Raw genomic sequence first — 20,758 nt, forward strand, 5'->3', positions numbered from 1 at the left:
ATGTTATAAAGAGGAAAAAATATTTTTTTGTTTCTTTGTAATGGATTAACTCAAACACTAATGGACTGATTTGAAAGCTGCACTCTTTTCTTAAAATAGACTATATTTCTAACTTGTACGGGAAGGAATTCTTAAGGGATGTAGGTGAAACCACGGGAAAACGGCTAGTATCGTAACATATGCAATGTTATAGCGAAATATTAGTGACGCTAGAAAAACACTACATATTTCTTAACTATTGAACCAACACTACATATTTCGTTTATAACTCCACCGGTATTTTCATACATTTTATTCCAAAATTTTAATCTTTATGGAATTTGTACGGACCTATGAACCTATATGGAACTAAAATAAAATGCTTTTACACTCTGACCGATGCTGGAAGCTGAAATAAAATGGGGCTTTTCGAGTGCAGAGTGCTGAAATTCTGTTTGCGACCATTTTTATAAGTCTACAGTTAAGACTGGTAAAAATTGTCACTTAAAGAAATGTCCTCTCCACGGTCGCATTTCTCTCTGTTGCCTTCTATAATTTGTGAGTGTATGTGTGAGCGTTTGTGTGTGTGAGTATTCGACGAGTGGAGCATTACGCGCGTCCAATGGAATATTATTTCTGGGGCACCGCAAACCAAATGTTATATCGCAAATATCATTAATAAACACTTAAGTTAGAATAATTATGTGTTTTTTTCATTGGTGGGTATGCTTTAACGGGGAATGTTAGAATATGGCAAAACTAAATTGTAGACTGCAAAAGGCTTTGGGCAAAAAAGTCGGAAGGGGACCAGAACATACTCAGATTTTAGATAAGAGAGAAAGTTGAGCGATTACATTAAACAACGAAGAAAGCGATGATAGCAAACCGCTCGACCGCGTGGTATCGTGGAGTTAGCGATGCGACTGGATTTTATTTTGGAGAATAAAATCAGTCTTATGGACACACTCAGAGACATTTAATGGTTACTTTAGCCGTTCCTTAGTGCAGAATTTCTATGAGAATCTGTCACTAAAGAGTGACTTAAGTAATCATTAAATGTCTTTGAGTGCGGGGGTTAATCAGTTAAATATTAAAATGTTTAATTATAAATATATAAAATAAAATAAAATAAGATTAATCTACGTAAATATGCATGCAGGTTATCTTGCTATGGCGGATATTAAGAGGTTTTAAGAAATTCATATGCAATGTATTAGGTATATTATTGGTTTAGGTATTTTAACTGCCTCGTTGGTCTAGCTGTCGCAAGTGCGGCTGCTAAGCACGAGGTCTCGGGTTCGATTCCCGAGTCGGGCCGAAATCGCTTTGTGGGTTTTAGAAGACTTTCACAAAGCAGCCCGGAGCCTGGAAGCTGGTGATTGATACACCCGTGCATCGGAGAGCACGTAAATGTCGGTCCTGCGCCTGATCTCTCTCCGGTCGTGTCGGATTACCGTCCCATCGGGCTATGAGAGTTAAGGAATAGTGAGTGCACCTGTGTCTGCGCAAATGCTCGTGCACTATAATATGTCCTGCGTAGTTGGCTAATCTCCTTACATGAGAACAGTCGCCGTTGCCGATAATCGGCTAGGAGGACATCATCATCATCATATTATTGAAATTTAACAGTTATTGAAATTATCATTATATTATAGGCTATGAAGATACCTTGTTTTTAAGAATTATAATTTTAGATTCTCGAATCTCGACTTAAATATAATATATGTAGGTAATATTGTGAATCGATCACACATTGTAAATTCAATATCTAAGCTCGGTTGTTAAGGTGAATTTGTTGGGGATTTGGTCATCTGCGATTACCGTTCATGCGTTAAAACTGGGTGGAACCAAACGTCATGCAATTTTTGCTTTGCTTTTAGCTTGTTTCAGTAATATTGACATTTCGCATTTCTACATTTTTTGATAACGATGCAGTAATAGAATGAAATAAACCGTTTCCAAAAACGCACGCGATTACAAAGCTCAGTCCGTCCATAACTACGGAAACGATTACGGTTTATCGTTTTTCCGACTACGTTAACCAACGGATTTCGGCCATTGTGATATAATATTAAATATAAAATGTAACCAAGACTCACTGGTGTTTCATTACACAAAAGGGAATTCAAGCAAAGGGTACGTAATAACAAGGGACGACGCTCAGCCATCATATCGTAGAATTCTGCCAATTTAACGCCACTTGTTCGTCGCTTCCTAAATTCTTGCTCCGTCACAACGATTTCGTCGCCTCAAGATCAGGTGTGAGATATCAGATTACGTAACTTCAAGGGATATTTTGTTTATATTTCGCATCACCTGAGGCAAGTGAGCAGTCTCACGTGGACATCGATCGAGCCTGGGTTGGGAATAATGAGAGATGAATAGTCAAAGTCTCTTCACATTTTGGGAACGTCGTGCGGTAGGCGGGCGGTGTCGTGTTGGGCGGACGGCGCGCGAGGGGAGGTCGATAAGCAGTGTAGATCGGTGGGTCGAGGCAGTCGGTCGCCTGCCAGCCCCGGGAGCGGTCGCCTTAGTCGTACCCTCGCTGTAGACGTACCTCGCTCCAGTCGGTCACTTGGTCGCGTGTCCGTGCCGCTCGCTCCAGCCGCGCGGATCGCCTTTACCCAGTAAGTACCTTTTACCAACCTGTAGCGACGACGGTCTTCGAATATTTTTTACAGGGATTCCTTTGCACCTTTTTCGACTTTTTTCGGCACACTGCGGAGTTTTGCTGCAGAGAGGATCTTCGATGTTTCGTCAATTTTATAAATTTTATTTATAAGAAAACAAAGCTACTGGGCACTAAAACGTTAGTGCCTGTTAACGTAGCAGTAATAAAGTCGACCACTTTAATAATACTTCGGAAACGGTTTTTGGCCATCGAAATAAATCTTCGTTTAGAACGTGACTTTGGGGGCTTTAGTTTTAACGGAATCAATATTTCGGAACATTACTATAATTCTTTTGAGCGTTTTAAATCCGAGTCAGTAATATATTTGACGCGGAAGATTTTTGGGTCGGTTCTATTGGGTGTTCCGTTTTACGTGGGTTACAGGTCTTTGTTTAAACTGCCTATGTGTGGCAACACTTGGGAAGGCTTTAGAAACTTCGGTTCGTTTTCTTTTTAATCGTTGAACGATGAAATAGGTATTTCATGAACGAAGCGTTCCGATTCACTTGCGGTGTAACGTCGGCTTAGAATTTGGTTGAAAGAATAACACCATTTGATTAAGTCCGTATTATCTAGAATTACGTTATACGTACCTAACGTTTTTATTACGGTTATATTGACATTAAAAAATTGGATGGGACGGGTATAAAAATAGGACAAAAAACCTATTATCAAACAGAAATTGATAAGAGTTGGCTAGTCTGATAGAAATGAGAGACTTAAATACTGTACCCAAAAAAGCAATGCACAAAAATATCCTACAGATGGGATATTTTAAAAAATACTGTATGTTCCTCAAACAATTCTTGTCCAATACATTTCTATATCGGTAAACGTTTTCCTTTAAATAAAGAGCTAAAGAATGAAAGTACAGTACAATAGATTCGTTGGAACGTTTGCTCATACGATAGACTAAATGGAGATAGTAATAATGTTACTCAATTGTAGGGTTTTGCCCTTATCATTGTTCATCTTATATTAAAATAAAATTCAGAATTGAAAGTTGCATTTTTAAATAAAGATTTTTTTTTAAATTACGCTTTGGGCACAATAATTTGTTTCGATTCGGTATCGGCTGGCATTTGATAATCTTTGGCAGTAGTTACGGGTAGTCAGAAGCTAGTAAGTGTGACATCCAGTCTTACCGAGGGTTGAGGAGGTCAGATAGGATAGATAGATAAATAAAACATTTATTCAGGACAAACAAAATGACACAACAAAGATACAAGTGGGTAGAAAGAAAAAACATAAAATACAAACAGAAATTAACGCCGGATTAATTAATTATTATTAAATTAATTGCGGCGGAGATAGGCAGTCGCTCCTTGTAATACACTGGTACTCAGCTGCATCCAGTTAGACTGGAAGCCGACCCCAACATGATTGGGAAAATACTAGGCAGATGATATAGACACCATTTCTTTTTCTCGTCATCGATTTCAATACTACAAGATAGGAATAAGACCACATTATTTCGGTCGTTCTTAGTGTTCTAATCTATCTGTTGACATGCTGCAAGCATGTCAACAGATAGGGATAGAAGTTTGAAATTACATCATACTCATGTAATATTCTTATCTCTCATGAGAGATAGGATATTGGGATTGACCTTTATAAAGATTATTAAGAAATAGATTATACAGTCGTTAGTCATAAAAACATACATTACCTATTTACTAAATAGTAGGAAAATTAAAAAAGACAGCGTACTATTAGGCTGATAAATCACCGATTACTTATGAATGTCATTTTCAAATTGATTAAAATATAGCTGAGTCATCATTACTTATGTTTCGAACTAGTCTTTCTTTACAAAAATATTATGATACACACGTTTGAGCAACAGTTAGCTTTACAAATTGAAAATGAATGTGAAAGACTTAGGTAGTTAAGGTACGATTGCCAAGTTTTGGTGAGAACTAAAGAAATTTTAATATTTTCAACCAGTATTACCAATGGGTATCGGGTTGCCCAAGTAACTGGGTTGTGGAGGTAAGATAGTCAGCTGTTTTATGTAAAACAGTGATACTCAGCTACATAATTTTAGACTACAGGCAGATTTTAACATAGTTGAAAATTGTAGACTAGGTTAGGACATAGAATCATTAGTCATGGAAAAGGCTAGGCATATAATAAGAAATGTCTTCCAGTATATCAATGCAAAAGGAAGTAATAAATATTCAGATATTTATTCAGTATATTTCGTTTGTAGAATGCTCATCCGCCAGTCATTACAATGGAAATGGGTAGCGAAATTGATTATGTTCGGGTCTCCCACTCCTATATATTCGTACGATAAGTGTACCCGCACACTGGCGACTAAACAGTTGACACGATAATAGACAATACATAAATAAAAAGTAAAAAAAGGCGGTCTGATACCGGCTAAATACCTGATCTTTGTAATGTGCGTACTACCATTCATCTTCATACTGATTTATGAGCCCAAACAAACTATCGGCCGACAAAAAGCTTGTAATGTGTGGGTGGTCTGAATCGGTCCCATGTTATACACAAGCCTGATTCATAGTAATTGTTATTATTACGTATTAATGTAGTAATTCGTAGTATGAAGGTTACGCTATCTGACATGATAGTTACAATTTGCCATTGAGTGCTGGATTGATTGAGATATTAGTTAGGAGAATCAATTAACCAAGTTAAAATGAAATAATTAAATTAAAAGAAATGAAAATAATTAATGAAATTCTAACGTGTCAGTTAGACTACAGTATAAGTTAGACAACTTTGCAATTCTGAAGTTAGCCATATGACGACTTTCTTTGTGAAATTATCAAATGAATCCCGCTGTGGGTGCAGCATGAGGGAGTGTCAGACTCTAATAGCCTTACTTAAACATCTGTTGAATACTTATCTAAAAAAGTGTGGGTGCAAAACGGACCGTATTTGTTCAGCGGACGTTTAATTTTTTTTGTGGTACGACGGTTACTGACTAAAACCCACCATGTTCCTTCTCAAGTCCTTTATGTATCAGGGCCGCGGTAACTCATTCGAACAATCCCGCAGCCCCGGCAGGCTTTAGCTCTGGTAGGTCCCACTAAACCATTTGATGCTTTACGTTCATATTTTTCTTGACTACTGTGAAGTCAATAGCAGCCAACTTCACACTAGCAACTTTTCGACAATATCAGAATGAATAAATGCCCAAAGAGTCATATGTCTACGTTCAGAGTTGCAAAATTATTTCCCCCAAACTGTAACTCGCATAAAAATTACGTTATGTTTTGGGATCAAAAGAATATAATGTCTTTTAAGTACCCCATCAGAGCTTCCCTTGTGTTTTCTTAAACATTACTGAGGAGGTAGGTAAGGGATTATTTTCCACGGATAAAATATCAAAGTTATTAAAATGGTATCATGAAGGTTTAAATGAATGATGAATGATGGAAATGAAGTAAGCCGTAAATTGGTACTTTAATTACTAAAGAATGCTTTTACGAGGATAGTGATATCAATAGTGGGTAGTTTCATTTGTCAATTATAGAAATTGAAAATAAATTCTCTAAAGTATTCGTATGAAAAAAATTGAATAGTTACTGTATTAAGTACATAACAATCAAAAGGTTCTTCATTAATTGCATCGATAAACTCCAATATTTTTTTTGTTAAAAAAATACTCTTTCGGCGTTTCACATACATGTCGAGGAAAATATTTCCTTCACATGGTTAAAACATTGCGTGTAAGCCATATTACTGTAAACTTTCAAAATCTATTCCATAATTTTCGCATATAAGAGTAAAAACATTCAAACAATCGCATTTATAAATTACTAGGATTTGTGAGGACAAACTAAATTAAATATGACATGAATCTTATATCACAATATCATTAATAGTTCAGAAATTAGTTTTTAGTTCCAACATAATTTATACTAATTACCGCGCCACGAAATCACCCCAGTGAAATTCATGAGACATTTATAGTAGGTACAGAAATAACTGGAAACACACAATAGGTATTTTATGATTTTGCAATAATAATATTTTTTATCAAATCGTGAAAAAACAAACCACTTCAAATAATATGCCTATCTCAGTTATAAAAATATAGTCTATCTACAGTTTCTTTTTCATCATCTATTTCTATACATACATTTTTGGTCTTCAAAATTATTATACCCACAGTCTATTTCATATAAATTTTTCTTCTTCAAAAAATATGAATACTTCTACCAATAAAGTCTATAAGAAATTCCGATATCTTTTCTTATGGAAATTACGTTTTGCCAGTTGATGAAGATATGGCTTGCCTTGACACTTCCAATCATGAAATCGTTTAGACTAGAGAATGCAATATCAGAGCTAGATGGAAAATACTGCTGGAATACCTATCTATACTTACAAATAAATATAATATGTTTGAATTTAGTGTTAAAAAACCGTTTTTTTTTTTTAATAAGTCTTACGTATGGGTAAAATTAGTTTATTACAGCCTTTTTTATCGTACCACTGCAGCTGGGCACAGGCCTCCTCTAACTCGGGTTGGTGATTTCATACTATATAGTCCAGGTTTGCTCAAGATGTTTTCCTTCACCTTTTTATCAGCCATGGTGGCAAAGACATATTTAGAAAGTACATACAAACTTATAAAAGTTGCATTAGTTCTCGTCTGAACTGGAATCGAACCCACACCCTCATACTCGAGAGGTTGCTTCTTTACCCACTAGGCCACCACGACTTATGACCTATCGGGCTTAGGACAAACTAATTTTGCCTAAGATGTACTTGTTCCTAAAATCGGGATTAGCCGGTAACATAAGCAATACTCGGTACATAAAATACTAAAAAACTACGTAAAATTACCTTTAATAAACTATTACAGTTGATTACACCATAATATAGAAACATCTAGGCGTATAATTAAAACTCTGTCAATCTATTGAAGCTCATAACTTAAATTAATCAATTAATTTATTGAACAACATCAACTAAGTTCCTTTAGCCCAACTATTTGTAAAATATTTAAGATATTGCTAAACTTAGTAACGAATTTTACAGTAAGTGTGAAGTAGAAATTGTAATAAAACTATTTGGTTGAGAATCACCTCGATTTTAAATTGGTTTCTTGTTTAACACGCACTTCAGCAATTATGTTTAATATTTTATACAGTTTTTCAAATACCTAGAGAATAGGCCTTTCACGCTAAACCTACAGACGCGATTAAACTTTGGTAGGTACATAGATAAGTCAATATACTTTGGTACATAGTAGCCAGAGAAAGGGGTACACAGATAGTTGGGTAGTGTAGAACATGAGAAAGGACAAAGGCTAGTTTTATCCGGGTGCGGGAAACTACTAGTAAATTTTTGTAACTAGCTGTATACGTATTAGCTGTATACAGTTTTGTTGGACATTTTATATTTTTTATAATGTAAAATGTACCTTCTAAGCAATAAATAAATAAATAAATAAATTAATAAATTAATAAATAAATAAATAAATAGTTTTCTGTAGGGACTACTTCACTTTTAATAAAAACAGGTTCCTATCATTTATTATTTCTGAGTGGTTATATTACGCATCACAAATTTATTTACGAAACAGTATATTATATAATACGCAGTTCCTAGTGTTCTTTCCGTACTTATACCGTTTACCAAGCCTCATACATTTTACAGATATTTTATTTCGACGCTGTCATTTGTCATGTGTGAGACCGCCACTCTGTCAGAATTTAATACAGACCCTGCTAGGACTTTGAAATTTTATCAAAACGTAAAACTTTTAGGCTTGTGTTTAAACACCACCCAAAAAAGTACCTATTTTACTACCAAAAAATTCTAAACGGTTACCAAAATGGATAAATGGTCACCAAATAACGTTTCCTAAAATATTATTAAATAAAACAATTTTTTCGTATTATTGACTACTAAAAAAATATATGGACGCCTCCAAAATACACTTTAGACCAAATCTATACATATAATAAATCTGTAAAAAAACTGTGTCTGTACATTGAATATATCAAAAAAATAATAATTGGGTGGGGTTTAGAAACAGTAATGGAGCACAAATCCAAAAAAAAAATTCTGTCTGTATGTCTGCATGTCTGTATGTCTGTATGTCTGTATGTCTGTATGTCTGTTTGTTTGTACACGCTAATCTTCCGAACTACTGAACGGATTTCGATGATTTTTTCTTTGTTGTATCAGTATTAAGCCTGGTCAACATATAGGCTATAATTTATCTTCGAAACTTGAAGACCTGATGCAGAACTCCAACAGACCAACAAAACTATAAGAGATACAAAAATGGTGCCATGGCAAAAATTGTTTCATGTGATGAGCATTTTCAGCTGAGATAATAAATTTGAAGATCTGGAACACCTGATGTGGAACCCCAAGAGCCCAGCTTCTCTGTACCATATACAGGTATGATGTTTTAGCAAAAGTTGTTCAATCTGATAAGCACTCTCTATTGACGTATAAACATCGAAGATCTGGAACACCTGATGTGGAACTTCAAGAGCAATACTACACTAGAAATGTATAGAAATGAATGTTATGAAATAGGTATGGCGAATCAAAAAAAAGTAATTAGTCCGTCTTTTAGATAACCCTAAAATAATGGACACGTATTTTTCTTTTCTCTCCCTCACAAACAAATAATAACGAAGATACAACACGCTTGAATTTTGTGTTAAGTCACTGCTTAGTACAAATTTTACATACCTAGACGTGGCGTTACGAGCCCCCAATCTCCGACTTTGTTTCGTTATATCTCATTATTATTTTGTATGTCTCTTCCAGACCTCGGGACTACAGAGTTCCGAATTTTTGGGAGGCAAACGTGGGGCCGAAGCCAACACGCTGAAGCCCTTTTGAGACAACTTTAATGAAATGGTGACACAAAACCGACGATTATCCCTTTATACACTATAGAAATGAACCCAAGGACAATCCCCGGTGGACGTCGTTAAAAAAAGACAATCCCCGGTTCTGTGCTAAACTATTGCTAACTATGGAGGAAAAATACTTGGGCTATTGTGATGGGATGTTAGTGGATGACAATGTATTAGGTACATGTAAAAATGGCAGGTGGAGACTTGCCACCTCACTTACTGGGCCCCCGGGAACCAGTCACTGAATAGCAACAAGAGGGCAACAGGTACATGAGCGGCTGTAGGGTGAGGATACCTCAGTGGACTTTAAACGCTGATTACGCGCTCCCTGTGCTTACCATGAGGCACCTACCCTCCGAGCAGGGCTACTAATCCTGCTCTAGCGACTCCACTCTGGACGGCCAAGCCAAGCCAGAGGCGTGAGATCTACCCCCGTCATGGTTCTCTCCGACCGGCCGGAGATGGGGGACAGTATACTCTCCCTGGAGAACTCAGTATATATAGCCCCGCGGGGTCGCTACTCCCCGTCATCAGCCTCAGATGTCCTGCGGTGCCTGTATCTCATTATTATTGTCGTTATTATCTCAAGAGCCTTTGTCCCAATTATGCTAGGGTCGACTTCCAGTCACGATGCAACTGAGTACCAGTGTTTTACAAGGAGCGACTGCCTATCTGACCTCCACAACCCGGTTACCCGCTCAACCCAACACCCCTTGGTAAGACTTACTGGCTTCTGACTACCCATAACGACTGCCAAGAATGTTCAATGACAGCCGGAACCTACAGTTTAACATCCCCTCCAAATAACGGTCATTGGTATCCAAAATATACGTAGCCTAATATTTTTGCCACTCACAACTTAAATGCGGACTAATTAGAATCACCACTTTTATCCCTATGGTCACGTCTATTGCGGTTCAGTTCTCAGCGTTTTGTTTAGTCTGCTGTGCTTTTGCCGTTAAAGTACAAAAATTAAATATATGGAACGTTTCTAATGGTTATGCGTATTCCGTTGTTTCCAAGTCAACGGGCCCTTCAAATTCAATATCAGACTATTCAGATCTTTGATTTTGCTGACCCCGTAGTCGCTGGCATAAGAGACAGGATCCGCGTACGAAGTCGCGGGCAGAAGCTAGTATTATAATATATTGTCACTACTTAGATGTTACCAATTATGTAATACCATGACTTCTAATTTGGTCATTTTTGTTAGACTAAAAAAGCTAACGATCGCTAGAATATTTCCCAAATACCAATTAATATACTGGGGTTCCCAAACGTACGTCGCTTATTTATTGTTATATGAATTTGGGTGTAACTCAGTACGTTTAAAATGTAAGCATACAACATGCAGCAAGCATGGCTTCTGTCACGGCTCCGGCGCTGCGGGGCTCCGGCGGTCCCTTGCGAGCTTATCGTCGCAGATGGTTTTCACGCTCACCACCGCAGCTTTGGCTTGCTGGCCGGCCAGGCCGGCCAGCCTCAGCCGCGGCGGCGAGCGCTGAAACTACCTGCGCCTCAGCTCGCAGGCCGCCTTCGTCCCTCCGCGCCTACGCGGTTTTGAATTGCACTCTAGGGGTAGGGCAGACAAGTCTACGTGGAGTCCGGTTTTGGAGCGATTCGTTTTCGTCACTAACTTTGATTTCTGGTAGTAATATTAATCTTTGAGTTGGATAGAATTTGGTGACCATTAAGCCATTTTGGGAACCAAAAATAATATTTGTGCGAGATTTGCGATTTTTCTGATGTTATTTTATTTTTTTTGGATCATAATATTATATACTTTAGTGCCCTTTTAATAAAGTCAATTTATTTTTTTTGGAGTTGTTTATTTTATTTGGTGCCTCAGCTTAGAGTCTTAAAAATATTTTTGGTGACCGCCTAAATTATACGCAAACTTTTAACGAGTTGGAAGCTAACTAGACGATCAAAAAATTGCGAAATTTTGCAAATTGTGTTACTGACCATAGGTATAACGTTGAAATGGAATATTGCGCAATGTTTTGGAATATCTTAAGTTTGTATCTAACATATCGTCGATCTAACATATACCTAACTAGAATTTAACTTATATAAATACATCGCATTCTACAAAACTGTACCTAATCACAAAAGTTAACTCATAATTAAAAACAATAGCACCCTTTTATCGGCAATCAACTGTCCCCTTTTCGATGCTCGCCAGTGTACGGTGACATTCGTACGGACAGAATTTTTTAATCACTTTTATTGATTCTTACTTACACGTCCGCCGGCTCAGGGCCGGTCCAAATATATGCTGAGATAATTAAACTTTGGAAGTGTGTATGTGTGTATGTATATCTTTATTTAATTTTAGGAATTGAATAAAATTGATTTATTAGGCGTAGGTAGTCGAATACGCCAATTAGATAGGTACAAATGTTCACGGTTGAAGAATTTGTATGCCTGTTATAATTTTGAAAAAGTCTGCCTACATTTAATTATCGAGGCCTATTTTGCATGATAACTCAAATAAAGGTAAGCAAATTAAGTAATATAAAAGTATGAGCGATCGTTTTAATGAGCTTGATCATGAATTGAAATCGGTAACCACAGTTTTACAAAAATAAATAAATATGTTTACGAATTAATTAATCAATGATTTGATTCAAGCACCGTTCATGTTCCTTATATGTAATTACACAGACATGTATCTAAACTGAAATAATACCAAGTTATTATCTCAGATTGTGAGTTTTAATGAATATTGGAAACTTACATATTTCTTCTTATCGAGTGAGCTGCAGATTTAATCACCTAAAAAGTCCTATTGTCTAAGTTTTCTCAAATCCATCTGACGATCTCCGAAGTTTGTAAAACTTACAAAGAGATTTTGCTAGACCAAGGAATCGACTCTGGAATCCCTTGCATGGCAGTCACACTCGCGAAAACATGGTCTACTAGAACCAGTCAGTGTTTTCAAAAGAATATTCTATTCGCTTCCTCTTCGAAGTCGGCTAGTAAATTTGACTTTCTAATCTGACATCATGTGCCCCATGTAAACGACAAAGAAACATACATATTTAGATTAGTAGATACAATCCATGGAGTAAGGAAATATGCAGCTAAGTCAGGCGTCTTCTTCTAGGTCAAATTCGTACGGTCTGCATGGCCAAAACTATCAGTTACGAGTGAACTAACAAGATATTTGGGTTCTATGAGACATCTGTCAACTATTTTTGGTATTACAAAAAATAGTCGGACCCAAAGAAGGCGTATAAGAACGAAAACAGTAACGTTCCTCGTCCCCCGCACACCCGCATTTTGGCGTGCTACTTTCTTATACAATTCTCCGTTATGGCACCTCCGCTAGTCATTTTGTTATCCCTGATACAATCATACAAAGTGTTTTAGACAGCAAGAATTAAAGTCAAAGTGATTGGCCATCGATGTAACGATAAGAAATAATAATAAAGAAGAAACTAACGTATCAAATATTCATCAAAAGGTCCATTAAAATAATGGAAAAAATGTTCTGGTCCTAAAAAATTGTGACTGTATGGTCATTTGCCATTCTCAAATGATCTCAAAGTGTTACTTTGAGAATGGCAAATGAACCAGGGATATGCGCGTAGTATATTCCTTTGTTCTCTGTACACGAAATAAAAAGTCATGTGATTGATAGTGTTTTCTATAGGATAATCCGAGTTCTGTGAAGCCTTTTGACGTATCACCAGTCTGAAAAATATGAAGGTACAGAGAGCTTCGTTTTGATAATTAATAAATTGATGTGAGGTACCGTTTTTTAAAACACGACAGTGTTTTGCTGTTGGCTTTTTGAAGAACATTGTTTCAAGCTGATGAATTTATGCCATTTTCTTGATTCGTATCAATATATTGGAAAAGAATAATCTTTTGGTGGTTTCTATGAACTAGGTATTTGAACTACCTACAGGATAAAATCATAATATATTGCAATATCTTAATAAAAAGGATTATATAAAAACTTACTGACTGGTTGAAGTATTCATTACCAGAAGACCATGCCTAACCGTTTCTGTATAAAAGTCCATGCTTCACAGTAGGTAGTATCGACAAAAAAATGTTGCCTACAAATAAGCATTATTTAAAATCTATAAACCCCACGTTATATAGCTATGAAAAGATTCGTAGCAATACTACAAATAACTACAGAAAATACCTATTTCATTTCCTTATCAAAATGATCGCTCGAAAAGATATTGAAAAACTTATTCGTGCCTTAAGAATGAAGGTGAGAATTGAAAATGCAACTCCATTGTAACCCTTACAATTTCCGTATAGTTATTTTCTGAGAATATTCTTGACCTAAATACCGTACAAGCCATGTTTTATGCACTTTGTTTATTTCAATAGCGTTTTTTTTTACCACGTTGTTGATTACGATTTTCTTGTTTTTTTTTGTTATTTGTAGAACACTGATTGGAATTGAGAGTGTTTTGTTTAAACTTAAGACTTTGTTTTACAAAGATGAAGACTTTGTTTGTTTGAAGTTTGAAAATTTCATTCGGAGTTGGATAGCCCATGTCTCGACGAAGGCTAGATACTTTATATGGACATCTAATCAGTGTCAGACTGACTAAAAAGTTTCATATAGTTAAAATAACCTTATCTGCTTTTATTAACCACTCGTTCCTGTATATATTATTAGTGAAATTAACTTTAAAATAAAACTGATAGCCAACCACAGGGCCAACTATCTATCGGCCGACAGTTTAGTCGGCAGAGTACGGGGGCTGTTAGAAGTGTTGAATCGCAAATCAAATTATACGAAACGTGGGCGTGTCCGCCAATATTTGCGGCAAGTCTGTCTTATATGTACCTATATTTATCTTTCACGTAAACCTTTTTGCGTGGGAGATGATAATTTTGTCCCTATAACTATTTGTTAATCTCCACTTCCAAAAATAAGTTTGTGTTATTGTCTTAGAATACTGGTTAGTTGGATTATATGGAATTGATACTTTGCTTATCTAGTTAAGTCTACGGAAAAATAGGGTTGAATCTATCTTAATTAAAAATTTGAGTAGTGAGAGTATTGATTAATTTGCTGTTTATTTATTAGTTCTTCTCCTCACAATTACAGTCGTGTCCCGAGTTAACTACTTCTAGCATCCAGATAAAATGTAGATTATGTCCTACTTTAGATTAGGCATAAAGGATCTGAGTTCCTTTGGATTGGTCAATTTAAAAACGACAGACAGAGTTACGTACGCGTTTACAATATTAGCAAAGATAAGTTAGGCGTTAAGCGCAAAAAATACAAGTGTACTGTTATTATTCAATATTTCTTTGGTAGTAATATTCTAACTTATTGATTTAGCAAGTTATATGTGTTATATACATAACATCGTCTAGTTTCTGGGTGTAACAATTAATCAATGGTGACGTAATCGGTCAAGCCTGCTCACGATAGATGCCCCTGTCACAGCTCTCGATATCGACTTGCTGAGGGATGTGATCATTTATCGATATCAGCTAGTGCTGTGCTAGCATCGACAATGTACAGAACAACATTGACGGAGTGCAGATGTGTGCTATCTGATCTCAGAGTTATTAAGACAAATTGGTTTATACCATGTATTGTGGGATTTAGATCGATTATTGAATACGGCGGCTGTTCTCTCTAAGCAGATTAGCTGGCTGCGCAAGACATATTATAGAGCTTTTGCAACCATTTGCACAGACACTATTCCTTCTACTGTTTAGCCCGATATAATGTATAAAACACATACATACACACTTAAACTACTCTTAAATACTTAAAAATTAAATACAAACACATACCTATATTTTTATATAAAAGAACATAGCGTCGAAGTATTCCTTCAAATTGCTGCTCAAAGTGTTCTATAACACATAGTTTTACATAAACACTCTATTACTATAAACTAAAAAGTAGTCTTATAATAAGACCTACAAAATAAACAGTCCACTCACAATTTATTTCCTAAGAAAGCAAAAAAAAATGTCACGAAGAAAAATATAAAGTTTTTTCAAGGAGGAAATCTTTAATTTAAATGTATACGTAAGGGCTCTTGAAACAAGAAACCTTTTCAAGACCTTTATTTAAAAGGAGTCAAAAAGAAACTTTTTCATTTGTACATTGTGGGTACAGGAAAAAATGCCCTGGTTTTCAGTTACCATTTAAAAACTCAACTGTATTTCTTTCTCAAATTATGCCGAGTTGTACAAATCATGAGTCATGTTAGCCTAGTGGGTAAAGACCAACCTCTTATATGAGTGTAGGTTCAATTACAGGTCAGGCAAGTACCAAAGCAACTTGTATGTACTTTCTAAGTATATCTTGGACACCAATAACTGTGTTTCGGAAGGCATGATCAATTGTAAGTCTCGGCTGTCATTTGAACATCTTCGGCAGTCGTTAGGGGTCAGAAACCAGTAAGTCTGACAACTAGCCATCTAGGAGTCAACCCAATGTCAACCAAATGTTGCCCTGGTCACTGGACTTACTCAGCTGCATCCGATTAGACTGGCAGCCGAACCCATGATAGTTGGGAAAAGGCTAGGCAGATGATGATATCTAGTCTACTGGTATAAAAATCGGAAACTTCTTATAAATATTTTTATAATACTTTCAGCATTAGTAATTACGACACTCCAGAGATTAAATATGAAATTAAAATAATTCACTGATCCGAGATAAATCTCATTAAGAACCGATTTTTTTCTTGTAAGTTTCAGTTCAGTGAACTTCAACGAAGCCTGCATTTCACTAAGCTTTACAAAACAGACAAGATTTAGATTCGAATGTTTTTTTTTTATTTGCAATAGAAGCTTTTCAGAACATAAAAGTCTTTCATCATGTATTTTAATTCAGAGGACACATTGCAAGCTTTTAGCCGGCCTATAGTATTTTCATAAATTAATATCAAGATGAATGGTAAGAAGCATATAACAACCAGTCACCAGTCTAACCAGGGGGTTTTGGGTTGCCCGGGTAACTGGGTTGAGGAGGTCAGATAGGGCAGTCGCTCCTTGTAAAGCACTGGTACTCAACTACATCCGGTTAGACTGAAAGCCGACCCCTACATAGTTGGGAAAAAGACTCGGAAGATGATGGTAAGAAGCATATTATTACAAAGATCAGGTATTTAGCTGGTATGAGACCGACTAACAACTTTGAATGGAATTATGATATAAAAAAAATGACAACCATCAGGTCGACTGTCTTCCATTAAAATCAGCCAGTTCAATGATAGTAGTGCTATTACCATCCAGGTTTAATTTTAATGGTAAAACCAAAAAGCCACTAATTACTGAATTAATTTGTCTGGGGAGAATGCTCACGATGAAATGGGATATAATGTAGTAAGGTTCAAAGTAAAATATTATTTAATTTCATTAAAAAGCATCATATTTATTTGAGCAGGTTTTATACCAAACGATCATAAGGTTAAGCAACGCTTGGTGAGGTCGGTGCATGGATGGGCGACCAGCTATGTCAAAATCAGTTCCTTCATGATTTGAAAGGCACGCTAAATTGGCTATGATTTGTACATCTTTGACAGTCGTTACGGGTAATCAGAAGTCAGAAAGCCTGACAACCAGTCTTACCATGGGGCATTCGGATGTCCAGGTAACTGGATAGACGAGGTTAGATAGAACCATGGATTAAACTAATGCTCAATATTGTACCATTTCAGTTCAAATTACTGACTAAATGTAGACGTAATTTGACTGTATAGGATTAAATGCAGGTACTCGTAAATCAAATCTGCGTGATTGACGTAAGCTTACAGTAGTCTAAGGCCGTTTGGACACTTGGCAACACATAAGTCTTCCTAGAACCTGATGATACTGGTTTCTAAGATGAAATACATCACATTCATTGGTCTTCATATTATTATTAAATAACGATACATTTTAAGTTAATTTTAATATTTTTTTTTGTTGAAGATAGGCTAAAATCATGTAGGAAGAACTGCATAGGCTAGTGCCATCATCATCATTAGCCTTTTTATCGTCCCACTGCTGGGCACAGGCCTCCTCTCACACGGAGAAGGATTGAGCGTTAATCACCACGCTTGCTCAATGGGGGTTGGTGATTTCAGACTTTATAGTCCAGGTTTTCTCGTGATGTTTTCCTTCACCTTTAATCAGCCATTGATTGGTGTCCAAGGTATAATTAAAAAGAAAATACAAACTTAGAAAAGTGGCATTGGTACTTGTCTGATGGCATAGCATACTTTATGTGTTGGTGCTTTACCCATTAGGCCACCACGTCTTAGTGTAGTCTAGTCGGCCTGCGGGCGACAGACTAGGGGCGTCTGTCGTCCGATCAGAAACAGGCCTCGAGACGGTGGCGTTGTGCTGCGCGCGCCTCTCTTAGTGGAGTTTGCTGTGGCCGCTGGGTGACGGCCACAGAGGTTGACGGGGCCCGCCTTTGAACATCTGGCGGGCCAATACCTGTCGGGGGTGCGGAAGAATGCTTTGGCGATACCCGTGCCCTCGACAATAGGTAAGGTAGAAGGCAACACTGGGTGGGTTTTTAGCCGGTAAGAGTCCGGCACACCCCCTCCACCGACCCCAGGTGGAGGGAAGTCCATGAGGATTTTCCCCCTGCCAAAAAAAAAAGTGTAGTCTAGTGAGGAGCTTAATACGGTAGGTATATAGGTATAGGTACATTTGCCTAGTTCACTAATATACGCTTAATTAATGTAATATGACTGTAGAAACAATATCCGCAGTATATTGGAGTAATATTGGATAGGAAATAAGCTGGCTTACTGCAAATGGAAACACTCAGCTTTACCTATGTGCAATAGTGATTTATAATTACACCTAGTCTGATTGCATGGTATATTCATAGGTATACCGTGATATTTAGTAGGGTAACTTACAGTTAACTGTAGGTATAAAGTATACATGCATCTTAAAAAAGATTGCTAACATTATGTAAGAAAAAATAGTATTTTTAAATTTTGTCAACTTTATAATATTATCCGGTAGTCTAAACGGAAGCCGACCCCAACATAGTTGGGAAAAAGCCTCGGAGAATATTAGTCCATGGTTGACCAATCCATGGGTTGATGAGGTGAGATAGGCAGTCGCTCCTCGGAAAACTCTGGTAGTCAGCTGCATCTAGTTAGAGTAGAAGCCGAACCCAACATAGTTGGGAACAGGCTAGGCAGATGATGATTGATGATGACTAAATTTATCTATAACTCTTACAATACGTTCATAAGTTACTTATATCTACACTACATATATATTTGACGACCTCTGTGGCGCAAAGGTCACCAAGCCGGACTGCCGAATCTGAGGTCCCGGGTTCGATTCCCGGTTCGATCGACATTTGTGTGATGAGCATGCTTGTTGGTCGTGGTCTGGGTGTTACAATATGTATTTATAAATATGTATATATGTAGTTTATCAGTTGTGTTAGCACCCATAACACAAGTTAATTAATAACTTACCATGGGGCTAACCAACCGTGTGTGAAAAGGTGTCCCGACATTATTTATTTACATACTTACGTATTCGTACATTAGTGTATCGACATGGCCTTAAATTGTTTTAAAGCTTGCCACTCGATAAAAAAACTTGAGCAACATAAATAGTTAATTTTATTAGCACTAAATGTCAGTCAACCTTTTTAATTAAGGACTTTTATTACATTGGAGGGTACTGAAAACATTTGAAAACATTTGAACTCTAATGATTCAGATACCTATCAAATCAAAAACGTTTGAACTTTGTTTAAAAATCTAATTGTTAAAAAAAACTCAATTAGAAAAATGATTTTATTTTATCTTAAAAGCTAATTAGTTTCTTTAGCGAAAATAAATTTCTTGTGAATCAAATCAAATATTTATTTATTTATAAATATTACAGTAAACTATTTTCCGTACCCTTTGAGAACAAAAAACACAATAATACGGTTTACAAAAACAAATATAAGTGCGAGTAGCTACTTATGAGGGCTGTGTACATACAAGACGTAGGTACTGATAAAATTATCAGTTATTTATTATAACGTCAGTCATAACACAGTTTCAAATTACATTGTTAGATAAGTGCAGGTAACTTGTACTTGGTAATGAAATAGATCCTTGTGCGAAAGCGCATATTACAATAACAATACACAAATGAGTACAGTCTTATAACTAAAATAAACTGTCTAGTCTATACGAAAGATTATGCATTGCCATCCAGCGTGGCAATGCAGCCAGCCTTTTGGGCACAATCCCCGCTGACAGCGATGCGGATGAATTTTTTGACGCATAGTTTTTATTATCCTTTTTCTTATTATTTTTGTAAATATTAAGACTAGGTAGGTTTGTAAAATGTGTATAAATAGGATATATTATTATGTAAAAAAATAAAATAGTAGATACATTCTCGTCACCTGACAAGACTACATTTACATACAAACCTAATAAAATTATAAAATGAAACAAAAGAAAAAGAAAATACCGTTAGGTAAATTCATTGTAGAATTTAAATCTAAATGCAATTTGAAAACGTTCCTTCTCTATAGATATATCCAATCAAACGATTAACACTTGAATAACCACGGTTAACATTGTACAACGACGCTTAGTTGGATATGCATAGCTTGCATATTGGCGCCGCGGGACGAAAGGGTCATCAATCGACTGCAAATATTTGCGTAACATGCTTGCATAAATACCTGGAAGCGAGCTTCGAAGATAGCTATTTTAGCCTACTAGCATATTGCAGTCTAAAGAGTGTCGGTCCTTTGGTTGAAAAAAAAAAAACATTTTTTTAAAGTGATTTTTAAGTAGGTCTGACACTGATCAATTACCTGATCATTGTTATGTCATTTCCATATCTACTGATTTAAGAACCCGAACAAACTGTCGGCCAACTAAAAACTGTTAACTTCGATATTACGACTAAGGCATCGTTCAGACCAAACGTATTGTCGGCCGCTGACTGTGAGCGCGCGTTACGCAGTTTATTGCTTTTCCATATATATTGAAATTGTCGTTCACACCGAACCGACTATACGCTATTACGTCGTCTGTTGTCGCTGACTCTCAGTGGCCGATTATTTTACTACGCGACTATGCACGGCGGACGCGGATTGGCTACGCGGACGCAGTTGCCGAATAGCGCCGCTCCGCCGCGCCCGCACCGCCGCGCGCCTCGGCCGCAATACACTCGAGAAACAAACTTCAATGAGGACAGACGTGACACGTGACACCTCGCGACGTTCGACACCGAAAAGTTTATTGCAGAAGTACATTCTAGAGAA

At 36.6% G+C, this 20,758-nt stretch overlaps 1 protein-coding gene across 2 annotated transcripts in view; it reads left to right on the forward strand.

Moving 5' to 3' along the window:
* Nucleotides 1–2,473: 2,473 nt before the first annotated feature.
* LOC124644852 (probable cationic amino acid transporter) overlaps nt 2,474–20,758 on the forward strand; it is a 199,589-nt gene continuing 181,304 nt past the window's right edge. For both annotated transcript variants that reach the window (XM_047184462.1, XM_047184463.1), the window contains exon 1: nt 2,474–2,606. The gene's annotated coding sequence lies outside the window, so the exon portion shown is untranslated. The remainder of the gene's footprint in view (nt 2,607–20,758) is intronic.

The sequence above is a fragment of the Helicoverpa zea genome, chromosome 31 (assembly GCF_022581195.2).
Source record: "Helicoverpa zea isolate HzStark_Cry1AcR chromosome 31, ilHelZeax1.1, whole genome shotgun sequence".
Lineage (NCBI taxonomy): Eukaryota > Metazoa > Arthropoda > Insecta > Lepidoptera > Noctuidae > Helicoverpa > Helicoverpa zea.